The sequence below is a fragment of the Heptranchias perlo genome, unplaced genomic scaffold, assembly GCF_035084215.1.
Source record: "Heptranchias perlo isolate sHepPer1 unplaced genomic scaffold, sHepPer1.hap1 HAP1_SCAFFOLD_56, whole genome shotgun sequence".
NCBI lineage: Eukaryota > Metazoa > Chordata > Chondrichthyes > Hexanchiformes > Hexanchidae > Heptranchias > Heptranchias perlo.
In genome coordinates, this window is record NW_027139581.1 from 5,647,501 (window position 1) to 5,667,075 (window position 19,575).

Consider the following 19,575-nt stretch of genomic DNA (forward strand, 5'->3'; position numbering starts at 1 on the left):
TCCGTTTTGAAAGCCATGATTGAATCTGCCGCCATCCCCCCGTCGGGGTGCTGAATTAGCCCGGGTCTGTTCACAACGCGACTCTGCCTTTCATTTCTTGCTCATTATGGTGGTTCTGACATCGAGGTGACGCGGAGAGTGAGATTTAAAATCGCAGAAATATCAGTGAAATTATTCTGTGGAAAGTGGGATTGTCTGAGTTATTTTATGTGTGTTTTTTCACACGTCCAATGTTGGAGAAAAATGAAAACTTTAAAGGTAGAAGAAGTTCATCGTCCAGGTGTATTTGAAGCCAGGTCGACCGTGCAATAGGCAGGGATAACCACCACTGTACAAACGAGTGACTGGCATGGACATCCGACGCCCTGAGCGACGGTTGATACCGATACCAGTTCTGTGGCTCTGTGCAGCAGAGCGCTGGATTATTGCGATTTTAAGTGAGCAGCATTAGGTTTTAAACCAGTAGTCGTGGCCGAGTGGTTAAGGCGATGGACGAGAAATCCAATGGGGTTTCCCCGCGCAGGTTCGAATCCTGCCGACTACGGTTTAGATTTTTCTTTTCATAGCTTTTATCTCTGCTTTTCAACCAATCCGAGTGTGTGTAAAATGAAAATGCGAGAATTCATTATTAAGAAGTAGTGGCAGGACATTCGCGGACTCACAATACAATCTAAAATAGTCAACATGGTTTTATGAATGGGAAATCGTGTCGGACAATTTTATTAGAGTTCTTTGAGGAAGTAACGAGCAGGGTGGATGAAGGGGAACCAATGGATGCAGTATATTTGGATTTCCAAAAGGCATTCGATGAGATGCCACATAAAAGGTGATATCCCTGCTGCTTGTTATTCTCCACGCTTGCACCCACCCGTGCCTTCTGCCGCTTCCTGCCACGCTGCAGCCACTGCTTCTGGCCTTTACCTCGCAGAGAATAACAGGCACAAGATAAGAGCTCATAGATTGAGGATTGGCTAACAGAAAACAAAGAGTCGGGATAAAAGCGTCATTTTCAAAATGACAATCTGTAACTAGTGGGGTGCCACAGGGATCAGAGCTGGGGCCTCAACTATTTACAATATATTTCAATGACTTGGATGAAGGGACAGAGTGTATTGTGGCCAAATTTGCTGATGATACGAAAATAAGTGGAAAAACAAGTTGTGAGGGTGACACAAAGTATCTGCACAGGGATATTGACAGGTTAAGCGAATGGGCAAAAATTTGGCAGATGGAATATAACGTGGGAAAATGTAAATTCATCCACTTTGGAGGAAAAATAAAAAAGCAACATATTATTTGAACAGAGAAATACTACAAAATGCTGCGGTACAGAGGGATCTGGGTGTCCTCGTACACGAAACACAAAAAGTCAACACACAGGTGCAGCAGGTAATCCGGAAGGCAAACGGAATGTTGGACTATTGTGAGAAAGACAGAGAAACGGACACTCTCACTGAAAAGCTGAGAAAAAGTGAGACACACACACATTACACACAGAGGCATGGTCGTTCTTTGTGCCCGTCTGTTGCAGAGCGATGGATTGTTGCAATTTTAAGTGGGCAGCATTTCGCTAAACTCAAGCAGTCGTGGCGGGGGTTGTTTCGAGCGATGGATAAAAAATTCACTGGGGTCTCCCCGGGCAGGTTCGAGTCTTGCCGACTATGGTTCAGAACTTTCTTTTCAAGCCTTTCACGTCTGCGTTTCAACCAACACGTGTGTGTCTGTCTGTCAGTGTGTGTACCTGTTTGTGTGAGTATTTGTCTGTATATCAGTGTCTGTTTTGTGTGTGTGTGTGTCTCACTTCTTCAACGCTTTTCAGAGTGTCTCTCTGTCACTTTTTCCCCCGCTCCCCACATCTTTTCATTCTGGACTTTGACGAACAAAGAGATGGAATATGAGAAAGACATGCCTTCTTTCAACAGATTGTGTACTGGCTCCCGTGAGTGCCGCCCACTGAGCGACGGCTGATAACTATGCAAGTCTTGCGGCTCTGCGTCAATGTTTTGTCCAATTACGCTGCTGTGAAGTGCCTTGGGGCATTTTGTTGCGTTAAAGTCTCTGTATCAATGCAAATTCTTGTTGTGGGCAACAGTGATTGAATCAACCTGAGAGAGTAGGGGGGACAGCTGCAGCGCTACCACTGGAGACGATTGGTATTGCAGGCATCTCCTGTTTTGTGAGTTTCACCGGCCTCCCTCTTCTCAGACCCCTTGATAACCTTGTCCGGTTCTAGGTTTGGGAACTTCTGCTCTGCTCAGCTCTCTGGTGAGGGGGGGGCTTGAAACCACAATCTTCAGACTCAAAGGCCAGAGTGGAGCAGGGAAGAGTGATCTGAGATTCGCTGGAATATCAGTGCAATTAATTTCGGGAAGGTGGGAAACTTTTATCAATAGATTTTCTGCATCCAATATTGTACATAAATGGATAGAAAAATAAAAATGAAACTTTTAATGGCACAATTGAACCTCGGTCTTCCGCGTGCTCCCACTAACGGAGAACTGATGCACTAATTGAATGTCCTCTCCCCACAGGTGGTCTTAAACATGCTTTACGTTCCAGTGAATCTTTTTAAACTATTTATTCGATGATAGTTTGTTTAACTTTCCATGGGTCTCTGTTGAAAGAGGTCTTACATTTCACAATTCCATCACTTTGTTAGTCAAGCTGCAGAGCAAAATGATGTGGGGAGCTGGGGACAAAATGACAGGGAGAAAGAAAGACTGTGAGACACTCAGAAAAGCGTGGAAGTGACACACAGGCACGTTGCACACAAACTTTCCACGGGCCTCTGTTGAAAGAAAACTTACCTTTCACATTTCCATCTCTTTGTTAGTCAAGGTCCAGAATAAAGTGATGTGTGGAGCGCGGGAGAGAGTGACAGAGAGCGAGAAAGGCAGAGAAACGGAGTCCCACTCAGAAAAGCTTAGAAAAAGTGAGACAAACATACACATTACACACACAGGCCTCGTGAACCTTGGTGCCCGTGTGTTGCAGAGCGATGGGTCGTTGCCATTTTAAGTGAGCAGGTTTTAGTTGAGGTGAACGAGTTGTGCTGAAGGCAATGGACCAGAAATCTATTGGGGCCTCCCCGCAGCTTCGAATCCTGCCGACAACGGTTCACAGCTTTCTTTTCAAACCTTCCATATCTGCGTTTCAACATACACGTGTGTGTCTGTCTGTCAGTGTGTGTAACTGTATGTGTGATTATCTATCTGTGCATCAGTGTCTGTTTGTACATGGCTGCGTGTGTGTAATGTGTCTGTGCGTGTGTGTCTCACAGCTGAGTGCAGTGGACACAACAAAAGCTACGGGCCCCGACAACATCCCGGCTGTAGTTCTGAAGAACTGTGCTCCAGAAGTAGCGGCGCCTCCAGCCAAACTGTTCCATTACAGGTACAACACTGGCATCTACCCGACAATGTGGAAAATTGCCCAGGTACGTCCTGTCCATAAAAAGCAGGACACAACCAATCCGGCCAATTACCGCCCCATCTGTCTACTCTCAATCATCAACAAAGTGATGGAAGGTGTCGTCGACAGTGCTATCAAGCGGCACCTGCTCACCAATGCTCAGTTTGGGTTACGCCAGGACCACTCGGCTCCAGACCTCATTACAGCCTTTGTCCAAACATGGACAAAAGAGCTGAATTCCAGATGTGGGGTGAGAGTGACTGCCCTTGACATCAAGGCAGCATTTGACAGAGAGTAGCACCAAGGAGCCCTCGTAAAATTGAAGTCAATGGGAATCAGGGTGAAAACTCTCCAGTGGCTGAAGACATACAAAGCACAAAGGAAGATGATTGGTGGTTGCCAAAGGCCAATCATCTCAGCCCCAGGACACTGCTGCAGAAGTTCCTCAGGATCATCCACCACCATAAACATTCACTCCCTCCACCACCGGCGCACAGTGGCTGCAGTGTGTATCATCTACAGGATGCACTGCAGCAACTCGCCAAGGCATCTTCGACAGCACCTCCCAAACCCGCGACCTCTACCACCCAGAAGGACAAGGGCAGCAGGCGCATGGGATCAACACCACCTGCACGTTCCCCTCCAAGTCACAAACCATCCCGACTTGGAAATATATCGCCGTTCCTTCATCGGAGCTGGGTCAAAATCCTGGAACTCCCTTCCTAACAGCACTGTGGGAGAACCTTCACCACACGGACTGCAGCGGTTCAAGAAGGCGGCTCATCACCACCTTCTCAAGGGCAATTAGGGATGGGCAATAAATGCTGGTCTCTCCAGCGACGCCCATATCCCATGAACGAATAAAATAAAACAACGCGATTCTGCCTTTCATTTCTTGCTCATTATTGTGGTTCTGTCATCAAGGTGACGCAGAGAGGAAGGTTTAAAATCGCTGGAATGTCAGTGAAATTATATTGTGGAAAGTGGGATAGTCCGAGTTAGTTTATCAGTGTTTTTTCACGCATCCAATGTTGAAGATAAATTGCAAGAGAAATGAAAGTGAAGCTTTTAAAGGCAATAGGATTTGATATATTTCGTCGGGGAATTAAACCCCGGCCTCTTGCATAACAGGCGTGGATATTCACCACTATACTAACGAGGAACTGGCGTGGGCTAATTAAGGACACTCACCACAGATGGCGTCAGACACGCTTCAGGTTTCAGTGAATCTATTTTAACCATTTATTTGATGATAATTTGCTTAACTTTCCACGGGGCACTGTTGAAAGAAGACTTACCTTTCACATTTCCATCTCTTTGTTCATCAAGGTCCAGAATAAAGTGATGTGGGGAGCGCGGGAGAGAGTGACAGAGCGAAGAAAGGCAGAGGAACGGAGACTCACTCGGAAAAGCTTCGAAAAAGTGAGACACACAAATACAGGTACATTCCACACACAGGCATCCTGATTCTTAATGCTCGTCCGTTACAGAGCGATGGGTCTTTGTAATTTTAATGTGAGCAGCATTTCGAACAGGTTAAGTCGTCGTCCCGAAATCCATTGGATTCTCCCCGCGTATGTTCGAATCCTGCCGACTACGGTTCAGAGCTTTCTTTTCAAACCTTTCATCTCTCCGTTTCAATCTGCACGAGTGTGTCTGTCTGTCAGTGTGGGTGTCTGCTTGTGTGTGTCTCACTTTTCCAACGCTTTTCAAAGTGTTTCTCTGTCTTTCCTTCTCTCTGTCTCTCTTTCCCCCGCTCCCCACATCATTTCATCTTGACTGACAAAGAGATGGAAATGTGAAAGACAAGTCTTCTTTCAGCAGATTGTGTGCTGGCTGCCGAGAGTGCTGCCCACTGAGCGACTGCTGACACCTCGAGCAGTTCTGCGGTTTGAAGCCCACTCCTTGTAGCTTTTTAATTTACACTTTCATACTGTTCAGTGACACTCTTTTTACATCTGCATTATGTACCTGGTACTTTCTCATTGCTATTAATGGGACCTTGCTGTGCGCAAATTTGGAAACCTGGACGGCAATCCTTCCTCCCTCAACTAACACCACCAAAAAGCAGATTAACTGGCCATCCATTTCATTGTTGTATATTGGATCATTCTGGTAAACCTCCTCTCCGTCCTTATCAAGGCCTCTCTCACTCTCCGTCTCTCTTGTGTCTCGCTCTCTGTTTCTCTTTCTTTCTCTCTCTCTCCCTGTTCAGAGCTGCTGAATTAGCCCGGGTCTGCTCACAGCTCGATTCTGCGTATTCACCACTTGCAAATTATTGTGGTTCTGACATCGAGGTGAAGGGTGCGCCTGTCTGTCAGTGTGTATACCTGTTTGTGTATCAGTGTCTGGGTGTGTAGGTCGCTCTATATGTGTGTGTGTAATGTGTCTCACTTCTTCAACGTTTTTCAGATTGTCTCTCTGTCTTTTAAAAGCAGTTAAAGTTGGGCCTCCCCGGTCTCCCGCTAGACAGACTAGACTAACGAGGAACTGCCGTGAGTCGGTCAAGGACAATCACCACGGATGGCGTTAGATGAGCTCCAAGTTTCAGTGACTCTATTTCAACCATTTCGTTTATTACAATTCGCTAAACTTAGTGTTGCTACCGAGCCACTCTTGGTGATGGACATGGAAGTTCCCCACCCAGAGTGCCCCTGCTCCCGTCAGTGCCTCCTCCAAGTGGTGCTCAACATGGAGGAGGACTGATTCATCAGCTGAAGGAAGGCGGTAGGTGGTAATCAGCAGGAGGTTTCCTTGCCCATGCTTGACCTGATGCCATGAGATTTCATGGGTTCCGGAGTCAATGCTGAGGACTCCCTCCTGACTGCATATCACTGTACCGCCACCTCTGGTGGGTCTGTCCTGTCGGTGGGAGTGGACACACCCAGGGATGGTGATGGAAGAGTCTGGGACGTTGGCCGAAAGGTATGATTCTGTGAGTATGGCTGTGTCAGGCTATTCTTGGGACAGCTCTCCCAATTTTGTTACAAGTCCCAAGATGTTTGTGAGGAGGACTTTGCATTGTCGACTGGGCTTGGTTTGCCTTTGTTGTGTCCGGTGCCTCGTGGTCCGTGATCGCCTTTCAGTGTATTTTCCGCATCAAATATTAGAGATAAATTGCAAGAGAAATGAACGTGAAACTTTTGAAGGCAGCGAAAGTGCAACCTCCCCGTTGGAGAATTGAACCCCCGGTCACTTGCGTGATAAGCGGTGATACTCACCAGTACACTAACGAAGAACTGGTGTGGGTCAGTAAAGGACACTCACCACAGATGGCGTTTAACATGCTTCAAATTTCAGTGAATCTATTTTAACCATTTATTTGATGACCTTTCATCTCTGCGGTTCAATCCACACGTGTGTCTGTCTGTCAGTGAGTGTACCTGTGTATGTGTGTGTGTGTGTGTTAGTATCTGTCTGTGTATCAGTGTCTGCGTGTGGACATGGCTGTGTATGTGTGTGTCTAAAATGAAAATGCTAGAATCCATTATTAAGGAAATTATCCTTCCTCCCTCAACTAACAAAACCAAAACGCAGATTAACTGACCATCCATTTCATTGTTGTATGTGGGATCTTTCTGGTAAACCTCCACTTGGAGATATATTGCAAGAGGAATGAAAGTGAAGCTTTAAAGGCAATAAAAATGTAATCTCCCGGTCGGGAAATTGAACCCTGGTTTCCACGGGCCACTGTTGAAAGAAGACTTATCTTTCACATTTCCATCTCTCTGTTCGTCAAGGTCCAGAATAAAGTGATGTGGGGAGCGCGGGGGAGAGTTCAGATAGAGAAAGACAGAGAAACAGAGAATCACTCAGAAAAGCTCAGCAAAAGTGAGACATACACACATATTTAGGCACATTACACACACAGGCATAATCGTTAAATCTCTCTCTCTCCCTCTCCCCCCAATATTTCAAGGTGTCTCTCAGGATCAGTCTTTCTCTCTCTCTCTCTCTGTCTCAGTCTCTCTCTCTCTCTCTGTTTGTCTCTCCCCCTCCCTCTCTCTAATTCCCGCAGATCTGAGAATCACATGGTCAAAGAAGGAAACAGATCGGAACACATTTGTGCTCTGCAACAGACGGGCCCCAAGAATTCAGTCCCCAAACAGTCTCCGCTCAATAATATTCTGAAAGTGACAATCACCTGTTTCATTCTTTTTCTGTTCTATTTTTCTGTCGTTTTTGAAGAAGAAGTGAGGCAAAGAAGTAAAATTTGTAGTTAGCGTCTTAAAAATGCTTCCTCCCTATCGGGGAATTGAATCCCTGGCTCAGGGGGGATATCTCACCACGATGGAGAATATCCATTTAGAAATGATTTTTCCGAAGACTTTTAATCGCCCCACGTCCCCGTGTCTCGCCATCTCAGGGAGGAGGTCAAACTCGTCTGAAAAACCTGAACCATTTAACGATTCCACCAGAGCCGTTTTCCTGGGATTCGGTTTTGAAACAGGACACTGGCTCAATTTTCTCCAATCTGTTTCCTTCTTTGACCCTGTGATTCTCAAATCTGCGGGTATTGGACAGATGGAGGGAGAGAGACTGACACAGACTCAGACAGACCGAGAGAGTCTCTTTCTGTCCCAGGGTCTCTCTCTCTTTCTGAGTGTCTCTCTTTTTCACTCTTTTCCTCGCACCCCACATCACTTTATTCTGGATCTGAACTAACAGAGAGATGGAAATGTGAACGGTGAGTCTTCTTTCAACAGTGGCCCGTGGAAAGTGAAACAACTGTCATCAAATAGGTCATTTCATTAAAAATTCAAGCTTGAAACAAATACGGACGGGGTTCGAACCCGCGCTTTTCGGTTTACAAGACCGACGCCTTTCCACTTGGCCACCGCACCCCGCGAGCAAAGCCCCGATGATAATGCTCTTCAGCGGGTGAAGTCAGATCAACAGGTTCATGCAACTGATTGCGACAATCGACTAATCGAGGAACAATGGATTTCTACTATTCCGCCTGAACGAATAATTTCATGACAGTTTATTTTACGGGCCGTTGTGGAAAGAGTCACAGAGAGAGAGATAGAAAGAGACAGACAGAAAGAGAGAGAGAGAGAGAGATAGAGACAGATGGAGATACGGGGAGAGAGATGCAGAGAGAGAGACCTTAATAGAGAGTTTTAAAATCGGTGGAATATCAGTGAAATTAAATTGTGGAAAGTGGGATGGTCCGAGTTAGATTTTCAGTGTATTTTCCACATCAAATATTGGAGATCAATTGCAAGTGAAAGTTTTTCGGACGGAGGGAGGTGCACAGTGGTGTTCCTCTTAGGTCGGTATTGGGACCATTGCTTTTTTGACATATATTAATGACTTGGACTTGGGTGTACAGGGCAAAATTTAAAAAATTGCAGGTGACTCAAAACTTGGAAGTGTAGTGAACAGTGAAGAGGATAGTGATCGACTGCAACAAATATATATTCCTTAAGGCACAAAAACCCAACAGGAAAAGTGGTCCAACCGTGGCTAACAAGATAAATTAAAGATAGTATTAAATCAAAGGAAGAGGCAAATAAAGTTGCCAGAAAAAGCAGTAAACCTGAGGATTGGGAGCATTTTAGAATTCAACAAAGGAGGACCAAGAAATTGATGATGAAAGGGAAAATAGAAAATGAGAGTCAACTGGCAAGAAACATAACGGACTCTAAAAGCTTCTGTCGGTATGGAAAAAGCTAAAGACTAACGATCGTTAGTGCTTAAGGCGTTGGATTTAAAATCCAATTGTTTTATATCAGCGTGTTTCCACACTCCTCGTAGCTGTTTCATTTTGATACTGCTCATTGTCACTCTTCATCCATTTGCATCAGAGAAAGGTTACAGCACGGAGGGATCGTTGCAATTTCTAGTGAGCAGCATTGAACTGAAATCAAGTCGTCGTCGCCAAGTGGTTAAGGCGATCGATTAGAAATCCATTGGGATCTCCCCGCGCAGCTTTGAATCCTGCCGACAACGGTTCAGAGCTTACTTTCCAAAGATTTCATTTCTGCGTTTCTACCTACACATGTGGGTACCTGTCCGTGTATGTGTATGTGTAATGTGTCACTTCTTCAACGCTTTTCAGAGTGTCTCTCTTTCCCTGCTCCCGACATCATTTCATTCTGGACCTTGACTGACAAAGAGATGGAAGAAATGACACTCAAGCACATTATATCAAAACACAGTAAACAGAATGGCCGAGTGGTTCAACCGTTTTACTTAAAATCCGCTGGGTTTATGTTCTCGTGGGTTCGAACCGCACTCCAGCGAGTTGTTATTTCGGTTACATTTTGACAGTGCTCATTGTCACTCTTCTCCCATTTACATCATACCGTCAGATGAAGGTTTCAGCACGAAAGGAGGCCATTCGTCCCATCGAGTCTGTACCGGCCCTGTGCAAGAACATTGCAGCTCGTCCCTGTTCCCGTGGCCCTGCATTTTTTCAGCCATGATTGAATCTGCCTCCACCACCCCCTCGGGCAGTGCATTCCAGATCCGAACCACTCGCTGTGTAAAAAAGTTTTTCACCTTTGGTTCTTTTGTCAATCGCCTTAAAGCCATGTCCTCTAGTTCTTGACCCTTCCACCAATGGGAACACTTCTTCTCTATCGACTCTGTCTGGACCCTTCATGATTTTGAATACCTCGATCAAATCTCCTCTCAACCTTCTCTGTGTGGAGACTTCGTTTTAGCAAGGAGGCAATCGGCCGCCTCTATGAGATGTTACAAGAGGACCTTCAGCCACCTTCTACTTCCTGCAGGGCCTCGTCAGTGGCACGTGGGTCATTTCAGTCAGGCCCTGGTGACATGTGCAACATCACCCAGAGCCATGTGAGAGTCTGAATTCATCAGGTCACAGATACACCATCACCCAGAGCCCTGTGAGAGTCTGAATTCATCAGGTCACAGATACACAATCACCCAGAGTCCTGTGAGAGTGGATTCATGAGGTCACGGGCGCGATATTCCGCGCGGTTTCCCAGTTGTTCAAACTTGACATGTCCCCAGCGCGGTAAAGGGAGAGGTCGACCGTGTTCCACAGGATCGCTGGATTCCCCAATGGGAGATGTCTACCGCGTTCCACACGATCGCTGGATTCCCCAAAGGGAGAGATCTACCGTGATCCACAGGATCGCTGGATTCCCCAAAGGGAGAGATCTACCGTGTTCCACAGGATCGCTGATTTCCCCAAAGGGAGAGGTCTCCCGCGTTCCACAGGATCGCTGGATTCTCAAAGGGAGAGGTCGACCGCGTTCCGCAGGATCGCTGGATTCCCAGATTACAGGGGGCTGTCGACGGATTCCATGTGACGTTCAAGGCACCCAATGAGGCACCTGTCACTAACAACAACAGGAAGAGGTTTAATTGGTTAAATGTGAGGATCCTTTGCGATGCCGACCTGTGGATCATGAGTGTAAATACAGATCATAAGGGACGTGCCCATGATGCCTTCGTCCTTCGCCACTCAGACTTGCAATGATACCTTCACCGGAGAGCAGCAAGGATCTGGATGGATATCAGGTGACAAGGGCGACCCGCTGAAGCCGTGGCTGATGACACCCTACCACAGGACCAATAGTGCAGCTCAGGAGAGGAACAACCGTGCCCACGTGTGCTCACGCCAAGTCGTGGAGAGGAGAATCGGGGAGTTGAAATCACGCTTTCGATACTTGGACAGGTCGGGGGATCTTTGCCGTACTCACCTGTCAAGGTGTCCAGGGTTGTGGTTGTCTGATGCGCATTGCACAACTCAACACTGCGGGAAGGACTGACCTTTGACCAGGAAGACGAGATGCCTCTGGGAATGGACGAGAATCACGATGACAACCCGGATGTTGCTCGGGCCTTGGTTGGTTCCCCCCATCCCCACCCCCGAGGAAACCGGGGCTGCAGGGGACAGGGCAGCGAGAGAGCACCCAGTGGCTGATGCTTTTGGACATCGATGGAAGTGGGTGATTGACTCCCCGCCCCCTCCCAGGAAAGCAGATAACAGGACAAGCAAGATTGAAAGTGAAACAGTGAGCTTTAATTGCAGCATCAAAAAATTAGTGCAAAACTTTACATTAACATTTGAGGTAGTTAGTTATTGGAAAACTTGATTGTGAACATTGAGGTGTGTAGTGAAAAATTTTAAATAAAAATTGAGTTAACTTATTCATTTTCTAGTTCGAAAGCAGTTGTGATTTTAACATGGTTCATATTCAGAAAATCTTCGAACAATTACAAATGACTTCTGATTAAGTTTGAAGGGCAGCAGCAGCAGCAACAAAAATTATGACACAAACAATCAGAAGAGATTCATTGCATCACAAAATATCAACAAGCGAATAAAAACAAACAACCAAAACACCAACCGAACAAACAGCAATAAGATTTACAGACGCCCCCTTGCGGCATGCTCGAGGGTAGCTGTGACACTCTGAACAAGAGGAGGGGAACTCTTCACTCGAGGATCATCCTATTTCCTCCTGGCCCCCATCCCTCCCTGTGATCGAGCCCCTCTTGAGCGAAGGGCACGAACTCTGTGTCTTACAAAATGGCTGGAATCAGGGAGTTCGGAGCTGGAGTGCTGCTGTTCGACGGGGACATGAATAAAAGCAGCGTCAGGTGCAGGAATAGCTCCTGGCTCTTGGGCCTGTACTCTGTCTGCGGCAGGAAGTGGCACGGGGTGTGTCACGGGCTTCAGGTGCAGCACAGCCGTGCTCGCATTCAACTCCATGAAATGTACGAGAACCTGGTGAATATTTGTCAGCTCGGCAATGTTCTGTCCAGTATGGTCCAGCTGGGCAATGTTCTGTCCAGTATGGGCCAGCTGGGCAATGTTCTGTCCAGTATGGGCCAGCTGGGCAATGTTCTGACCAGTATGGGCCAGCTGGGCAATGTTCTGTCCAGTATGGGCCAGCTGGGCAATGTTCTGTCCAGTATGGGCCAGCTGGGCAATGTTCTGCCAGTATGGGCCAGCTGGGCAATGTTCTGTCCAGTATGGGCCAGCTGGGCAATGTTCTGACCAGTATGGGCCAGCTGGGCAATGTTCTGACCAGTATGGGCCAGCTGGGCAATGTTCTGTCCAGTATGGGCCAGCTGGGCAATGTTCTGTCCAGTATGGGCCAGCTGGGCAATGTTCTGTCCAGTATGGGCCAGCTGGGCAATGTTCTGCCAGTATGGGCCAGCTTGACGCTAATGTTCTGTCCAGCATCCTTGATCTCCTGTCTCATGGAGACGAAACAGTCACGGTACTTGTCGCTATCATCAGCCGTCAATCGTCTCAATTGTTGACCGTTGATGTTCTCTCCGAATTCATCATCTACATGGCGGGAGGGGGGGGGGAGGAGGGGGATGGGGATGACGTCGACTTCGCCTCACGGGGGACTGGGGCGCATCTACCCCAACTCGCATCGGTTGCTCACACCCCGACAGGTCGGACTCAGCTGGCGGCTGCCTGTGAGAGGGGGATTGTGTGTGTCTCGCACAGAGCCAGAGGGGCCTGGAGTTGGAGAGGCGGTGAGGTGAGGCTCCTCATGGTCAAGCGCTCCCCCCACATCAACATCCTGAGGGTGGCAGGTGGAGTCAGGAGCAAAAATATCATCGCCCTCTGCAGCCCAAACACTATCACTCTCTGCAGCACAAACACCATCACCCTCTGCAGCACAAACACCATCACTCTCTGCCTCCGCCGACTCACCACCTTCTGCAGCCCGAGTGTCCTCAGACGGCTGTGAACCTGTGGGAAGGAAGAACAAAATGTTCCACTGGTGAAGCATGTTCATCGGTCACATCACAGACGCCCACACGCTGCACGAGCATGGTCAGACTCGAATCTCCTTTTCCCATCCTTCAGACAACACGCAGGTTTTAAACATGCAGCTGGCCAATAGAGGAATGCGAAACTCACCTTTCCTCGCTCCAGTGTCTGATCGGCCACCAGGCACTAAACTGGAAGTGTTGCCCTGCAGCTGAGTGGCCCTTTCTTCATGCTCGGTCATCTCCCTCATAAAGGCTGAACCGCCGCCGGTCTTCGACCTCTCACGGTTATTAAAAGCCATTTTACACGACAGGACATTAAACAATAAAAATCAGTTTGTGCTTGTTTGTGTGAGAGAGATAAGTTGGGGGTTTGGAGACAGGGTCTAATTCACTAATTGTAATTTAATACCTCAAATCTCTGGAGTTGGGATAAAAGATCTCTAAAAGCATTTAGTGAGGCCCGTCCACAATGGTAACTGAGTTTTACGACCAGTTGCCATTGGATTGAACCTTGACCACACCACCCAGAAACAACCTGTGTTTGTGCATTAGTTAAACTCAGCTCATTTAAATCTGAACTTTTGAATTTCTATAACTCTCTATACATCCTAGCCGACTGCATTAAATCAGTGATTTTTTGCGGCCCTGTTCCGCTCTCCGTGACACGGTGCTGTTCGTGCTCAGAACCTGTGCCACCTCCTTCCACACCAACACGCTAACTTTCTGTGCCGCCCGAGACTTCCGTTCCCCAGAAGCCGCCGAAGCCTCACCTCAACCTCATTGAGGAGTGTGGAGAGGTCTTCATCACAACATTTGTTTCACCTCTTCTCATTCATCTTTTGCTGTCCCATCATTTTTCTCAGTGTAAAAACAGCCTTTTCAAAAACAGTTCATTTTATTTTACACTCCTTTTTAAAGACTGTTTATTTAAGTTTCCACTGCTTTTTAAAAATGCATTTAAATTCGGCTTTTTATAAAAACTTTGTTTTGAATTAACAATTACATGAAGAACACTAACTTTCAATGAGAAGTCTGCTCACCTCTTTGAGCAATGAAGGCTGGAGCTGTGGGCGTGACTTCACTTCCTGACAGATTTTGTGGGCGTGTCTTCTCCTCTCACAGGCATTTCCAGCCGCGGCAACCAACGCTGCTCAGAGGCTCGGGGGACAGAGCAGGATTGGATTCATGGTCCAATTCAAACAATTCGACGCCGAAGAGCCCGCGAGAAGGAATTTCGTTAATTTAAATCGAAGGAGCGGCGGTGAACGTTGATTCGACCCTCCGAGCGATTTCTGGCAAGATCTGCCTCATGGATCCTTCCTGACAATTGTATTATCAGACCCCATGTATCCTGACTGACCAATGTATTATCAGCTCCCATGTGTCCTTACTGACCATTGTATTATCAGTCCCCATGTGTCCTTACTGACCATTGTATTATCAGTCCCCATGTGTCCTTACTGACCATTGTATTATCAGCCCCCATGTATCCTTACTGACCATTGTATTATCAGTCCCCATGTGTCCTTACTGACCATTGTATTATCAGCCCCCATGTATCCTTACTGACCATTGTATTATCAGTCCCCATGTGTCCTTACTGACCATTGAATTATCAGCCACCATGTATCCTTACTGACCATTGAATTATCAGTCCCCATGTATCCTTACTGACCATTGAATTATCAGCCCCCATGTATCCTTACTGACCATTGTATTATCAGTCGCCATGTGTCCTTAATGATCATTGTATTATCAGTCCGCATGTACACCGACTGACCATTGTATTATCCGCCGCATTGTATACTTATGACCATTCTATTGTCACTCCCATGTATACTTAATGACCATTGCATTATCAGCCCCTGTATACTGACTGACCATTGTATTATCAGCCCCTGTATACTTACTGGCCATTGTATTGTCAGCCCCCATGTATATTACTGACCATTCTATTATCAGCCGCCGTGTATACTTACTGACCATTGTATTATCAGCCCACATGTATAATTGCTGACCATTGTATTATCAGCCCCCATGTATACTTACTGACCACTATATTATCGGCCCCCATTTATACTGACTGGCCATTGTATTATCAGCCCCCATCTTTACTTACTGTCCATTCTATTACCACTCCCATGTATTCTTACTGGCCGTTGTATTATCGCTCCCATATATTCTGACTGACTGTTGCATTACCACCGTCATATCTTCTTACTGACCATTACATTATCTTCCACATGTATTCTTACTCAGCATTGTATCAGCACACCACATATATCCTCACTGACAATTGTTTGTATTCTTACTGACCATTTTATTTTCATCCACATACATTCTCACTGACAACTGTATTATCTGCATCCAAGTATCTTTACTGACCATTGCACTGACACATCCCAGGTACTCTTACTGACCATTGTATTAACTCACCACATGTATTCCTACTGACCATTGCATTATCACACAATATGTGTCCATACTGACCATTCTCTGATCACCCCCATTTATACTGACTGACCATTGTATTATCAGACCCCGTGTATCCTTACTGACCAACGTATTATCAATCCCATGTATTCTGACTGGCCATTCTATTATGAACCTTCATGTATTCTTAATGACCATTGAATTATCACTCACATGTATTCGTACTGACAATTGTAATATCTGTGTCCAAGTACCTTTACTGACCATTGTATTACAACAACCATGTGTTCTTACAGACCACTCTATTATCAGCCCCCATGTATCCTTACTGACCATTGTATTATTTGCCTAAAGTATCCTAAATAAGCATGTAAATGGCAGATCCTATGTATTGTTACTGACCATTAAATTAACGGCCCCATGTATCCTTAATGAATATTGTATTATCAGCCCCGTGTATTTTTACTGATCATTGCATTATTACCACCGATGTATCCTCACTGCCATTGCATTATCACACCCCATGTATAATTACTGACCATTGTATTATCAAACCCATCTCTCCTTACTGACCATTACATTATCAGCCCCCAAGTATCCTTACTGCCCATTGTATTATAACCTCCATGTATCATAATTGACCATTGTATCATCTGTATCCAAGTATCCTTATCGACCATTGCATTATCACATCTCAAGTATCCGTACTGACCATTGTATTATCACCCCTACACATTATTGGTGACCATTATATAATCTGCCCCATTTACAGTTACTGACCATGGCAGTATCACACCCCATGTATCCTTACTGACCATTGTAGTATAAACCCAGGTATTCTTACTGACTACTGTATTATCATTCCGCTGTGTTCTTACTGACCATTACATTATCACACAAATGTGTTCTTCTGACCATTGCATTAGCAAACCCCATCTAATGATCATTGCATTATCTGCATTCAAGAATCCTTACAAAACATTCAGTTGTCACCCACATGTATCCGTAAAGGACATTGCATTTACACCAGATGTGTTCTTACTGACCATTGTATCATCAGCCCCCGTGTATCCTTACTGACCATTGTATTATCAGTCCCCATGTATCCTTACTGACCATTGTATTATCAGTCCCCCTGTATCCTTTCTGACCATTGTATTATCAGCCCCCATGTATCCTTGCTGACCATTGTATTATCAGCCTACATGTATCCCTACTGACCATTGTATTATCATCCCCCATGTCTCCTTACTGAACATTGTATTATCAGTCCCCCTGTATCCTTTCTGACCATTGTATTATCAGCCCCCATGTATCCTTGCTGACCATTGTATTATCAGCCCACATGTATCCCTACTGACCATTGTATTATCATCCCCCATGTCTCCTTACTGACCATTGTATTATCAGCCCCCGTGTATCCTTACTGACCATTATATTATCAGTCCCCATGTATCCTTACTGACCACTATATTATCAGTCCCAATATATACTGACTGACCATTACTTTAATCTATCCTTGTTGTCTTTTGCACTTTTGTTAACTCCACCCCAGAAAACGTATTTGAAAAATTCTGAAATTGCCGGCTGAATTCACAGAAATAATCTGAACTCTGTCAGTGAAGCTGCTCTCTCTTCACATCAGTACTGTCAGACTGCGGGATTCATATTTTCTTTTTTTACATCATTTTCTTTAAGTAATATTCAGAACGTTCGGTAGCTTCACTTCACATCAGTAAAATGCTTGTTTACCTGTAATTTTCAATATGGAGTGACGGTGTTAAGGGATTTACCTAACCTGTTTGTTTACTGACCTCAATTAATGTCAATGTGTCGTTTAATTGTCTCACTGGAGAGTTCCCTCAGGCCATAAATAGGGACTGTTTTCAAGGCGTCACATCAGAGTGTTTGATGCAGCTTTGCCTCCAGTACAAACAGTGATCATTGGATCTCAGAGATAATGAAAGAATGTTCTGGTATATTCCAATTCAGCTTCGGATTCTGTGGGCAATTATTGATGTACAACAGATTTACTATCCGCTCCTCGCTGCTGTTGGCGTTCCTGGTAAGTCATTATTTCAGCAGTTAATTCTGTAAACCATGTTTGACTGTTCTTGTCCTTTAGACCCGGTTATTAATTGTATTCCGTGTAATCCTCTTGTTTAGTATCTGGTAATGCACCTTGTTTCCTTCATTTAACATGTGAACAGTTCCCGATTCACTGCCCCAGTTCGATGAACACCATTTCCTTTTCATAACTTTCTTCAACTGATGGTCATTTTTTAGGATTTGCCTGTTATTTGAGTCTCGTCCACAAGGAATGTTGGTGGACGATTCTCTTTATTGAACAGTTTGCCGTCTGCTCTCTGCACTGAACCCTAGTATCGGATCAGAAATATTTGTTCATAGAGTAAGACAGCTGCTTGGAGCTGAATCATTATTGGATATTGTCCAATATTACAGAGTGTATTGGTGACCTATCTGTCAGCGCTGGTTTCCACAGATCAGTGTCATTAACTATAACCAGCAGACCTTAAAACTCCTGTTACCTGTGAACAAGTAACTTGAATTGTCTTTCCCAAGGGTTTCTAACTGTTTCAGCATTGTTTTTCCAAGTTGTTTTCTGTTGAGGTTCTGATCAGTTGTTTTGAGAACCGAAAGCCAGTTCGAAGCTTTTCGAAGCTTCTACTCATCGTTGCTTTCATTCTTATCAGTTGTTGTTGAAAGCTGAAGCTTCTCAAAGTTTCTGCACATTGCTGCCTTTGCAGTTTAAACTTTCAATGCCCAAATGTAATGTCCAAAGGGGCAAAGTTAACTCTTTCATTCACGGTTCTCTCTCGTCTCCTCTTCAAATCTGCCGTCATCACCCCATCCTCAAAAAAAATCCATGACCCCTCGGTCCTTGTAAATTACGGCCCCCATCTCCAACCTCCCTTTCCTCTCCTTGAACGTGTTGTCGTTTCCAAAATCTGTGACCATCTTTCCTGCAAATGCATTAGCAACCTCTCCAATCAGGTTTCTACCGCTGCCACAGCACTGAGACGGCCCGAATCAAAGTCACAAATGACATCCCATGTGACTGATCGTGGAAAACTATCCCTCCTCTTCCTTCTTGGCCTGTCTGCAGCCTTTGACACGGGTGTCCACACCATCCACCTCCAACGCCTCTCGTCCGTTGTCCAACTGGGTGGGACTGCCCTCGCCTGCTTCCATTCCTATCAATCCAGGCTGAGCCAGAGAATCTCCTGCAATGATTTATCTTCCCGCCCCCGCACCGTTATCTCTGGTGTCCCAAAAGGAACAATCCTTGACCTCCTCCTATTTCACATATTCAAGCTTCCCCTCGGTGACATCATCCGAAAACACAAAGTCAGATTCCACATGTAAATGACACCCAGCTGTTTCTCACCACCGCCTCTCTCGACCCCTTCACTGCGAATCCAACGTCCAGTCCTGGATGAGCAGAAGTTTCGTCCATTAGAAAGACTGAAGCCATTGTCTTCGAACCCCATCAAAAATTCCGTTCATTCGCTCCTGATTTCATCCAGTTCCCTGGTCACTGTCTGAGGCTGAACCGGACCAGTAGGCGTTCTATTTGACCCTGAGCTGAGCTTCTGACCCCATATCCTCTCCATCACCAAGATCGCCGACTTCCACCTCCCGAACATTGCCCGTCTCCGCCCCTGCCTCAGCCCATCTACTGCTGAAATCCTGACCCATGGTTTTGTTACCTCCGGACTCGACTATTAACTTGAGCTCATCCAAAACTCTGCTGCCCACATCCAAACTCGCACCAAGTCCCGTTCACCCATCACCCCTCTGCTTGCTGACCTGCATTGGCTCCCGGTCGAGCGAAGCCTCAATTTAAAAATTCCTAAACTCGGGTTACATAGAATTACATAGAATTTACAGCTCACAAACAGGCCATTCGGCCCAACTGGTCTATGCCGGTGTTTATGCTCCACACGAGCCTCCTCCCATTCTACTTCATCTCACCCTATCAGCATA

At 45.9% G+C, this 19,575-nt stretch overlaps 1 protein-coding gene and 2 non-coding genes across 3 annotated transcripts in view; 1 reads left to right on the forward strand and 2 right to left on the reverse strand.

The window, feature by feature from the left end:
• LOC137315776 (zinc finger protein 84-like) overlaps nucleotides 1-19,575 on the reverse strand; it is a 142,039-nt gene that overhangs the window by 104,447 nt on the left and 18,017 nt on the right. The gene's annotated exons all lie outside the window — the stretch shown is intronic.
• trnas-aga (transfer RNA serine (anticodon AGA)) lies at nucleotides 463-544 on the forward strand. Its single transcript has one exon. It is a non-coding gene; the product is annotated as a tRNA-Ser (tRNA).
• On the reverse strand, nucleotides 8,184-8,255 carry trnat-ugu (transfer RNA threonine (anticodon UGU)). Its single transcript has one exon. It is a non-coding gene; the product is annotated as a tRNA-Thr (tRNA).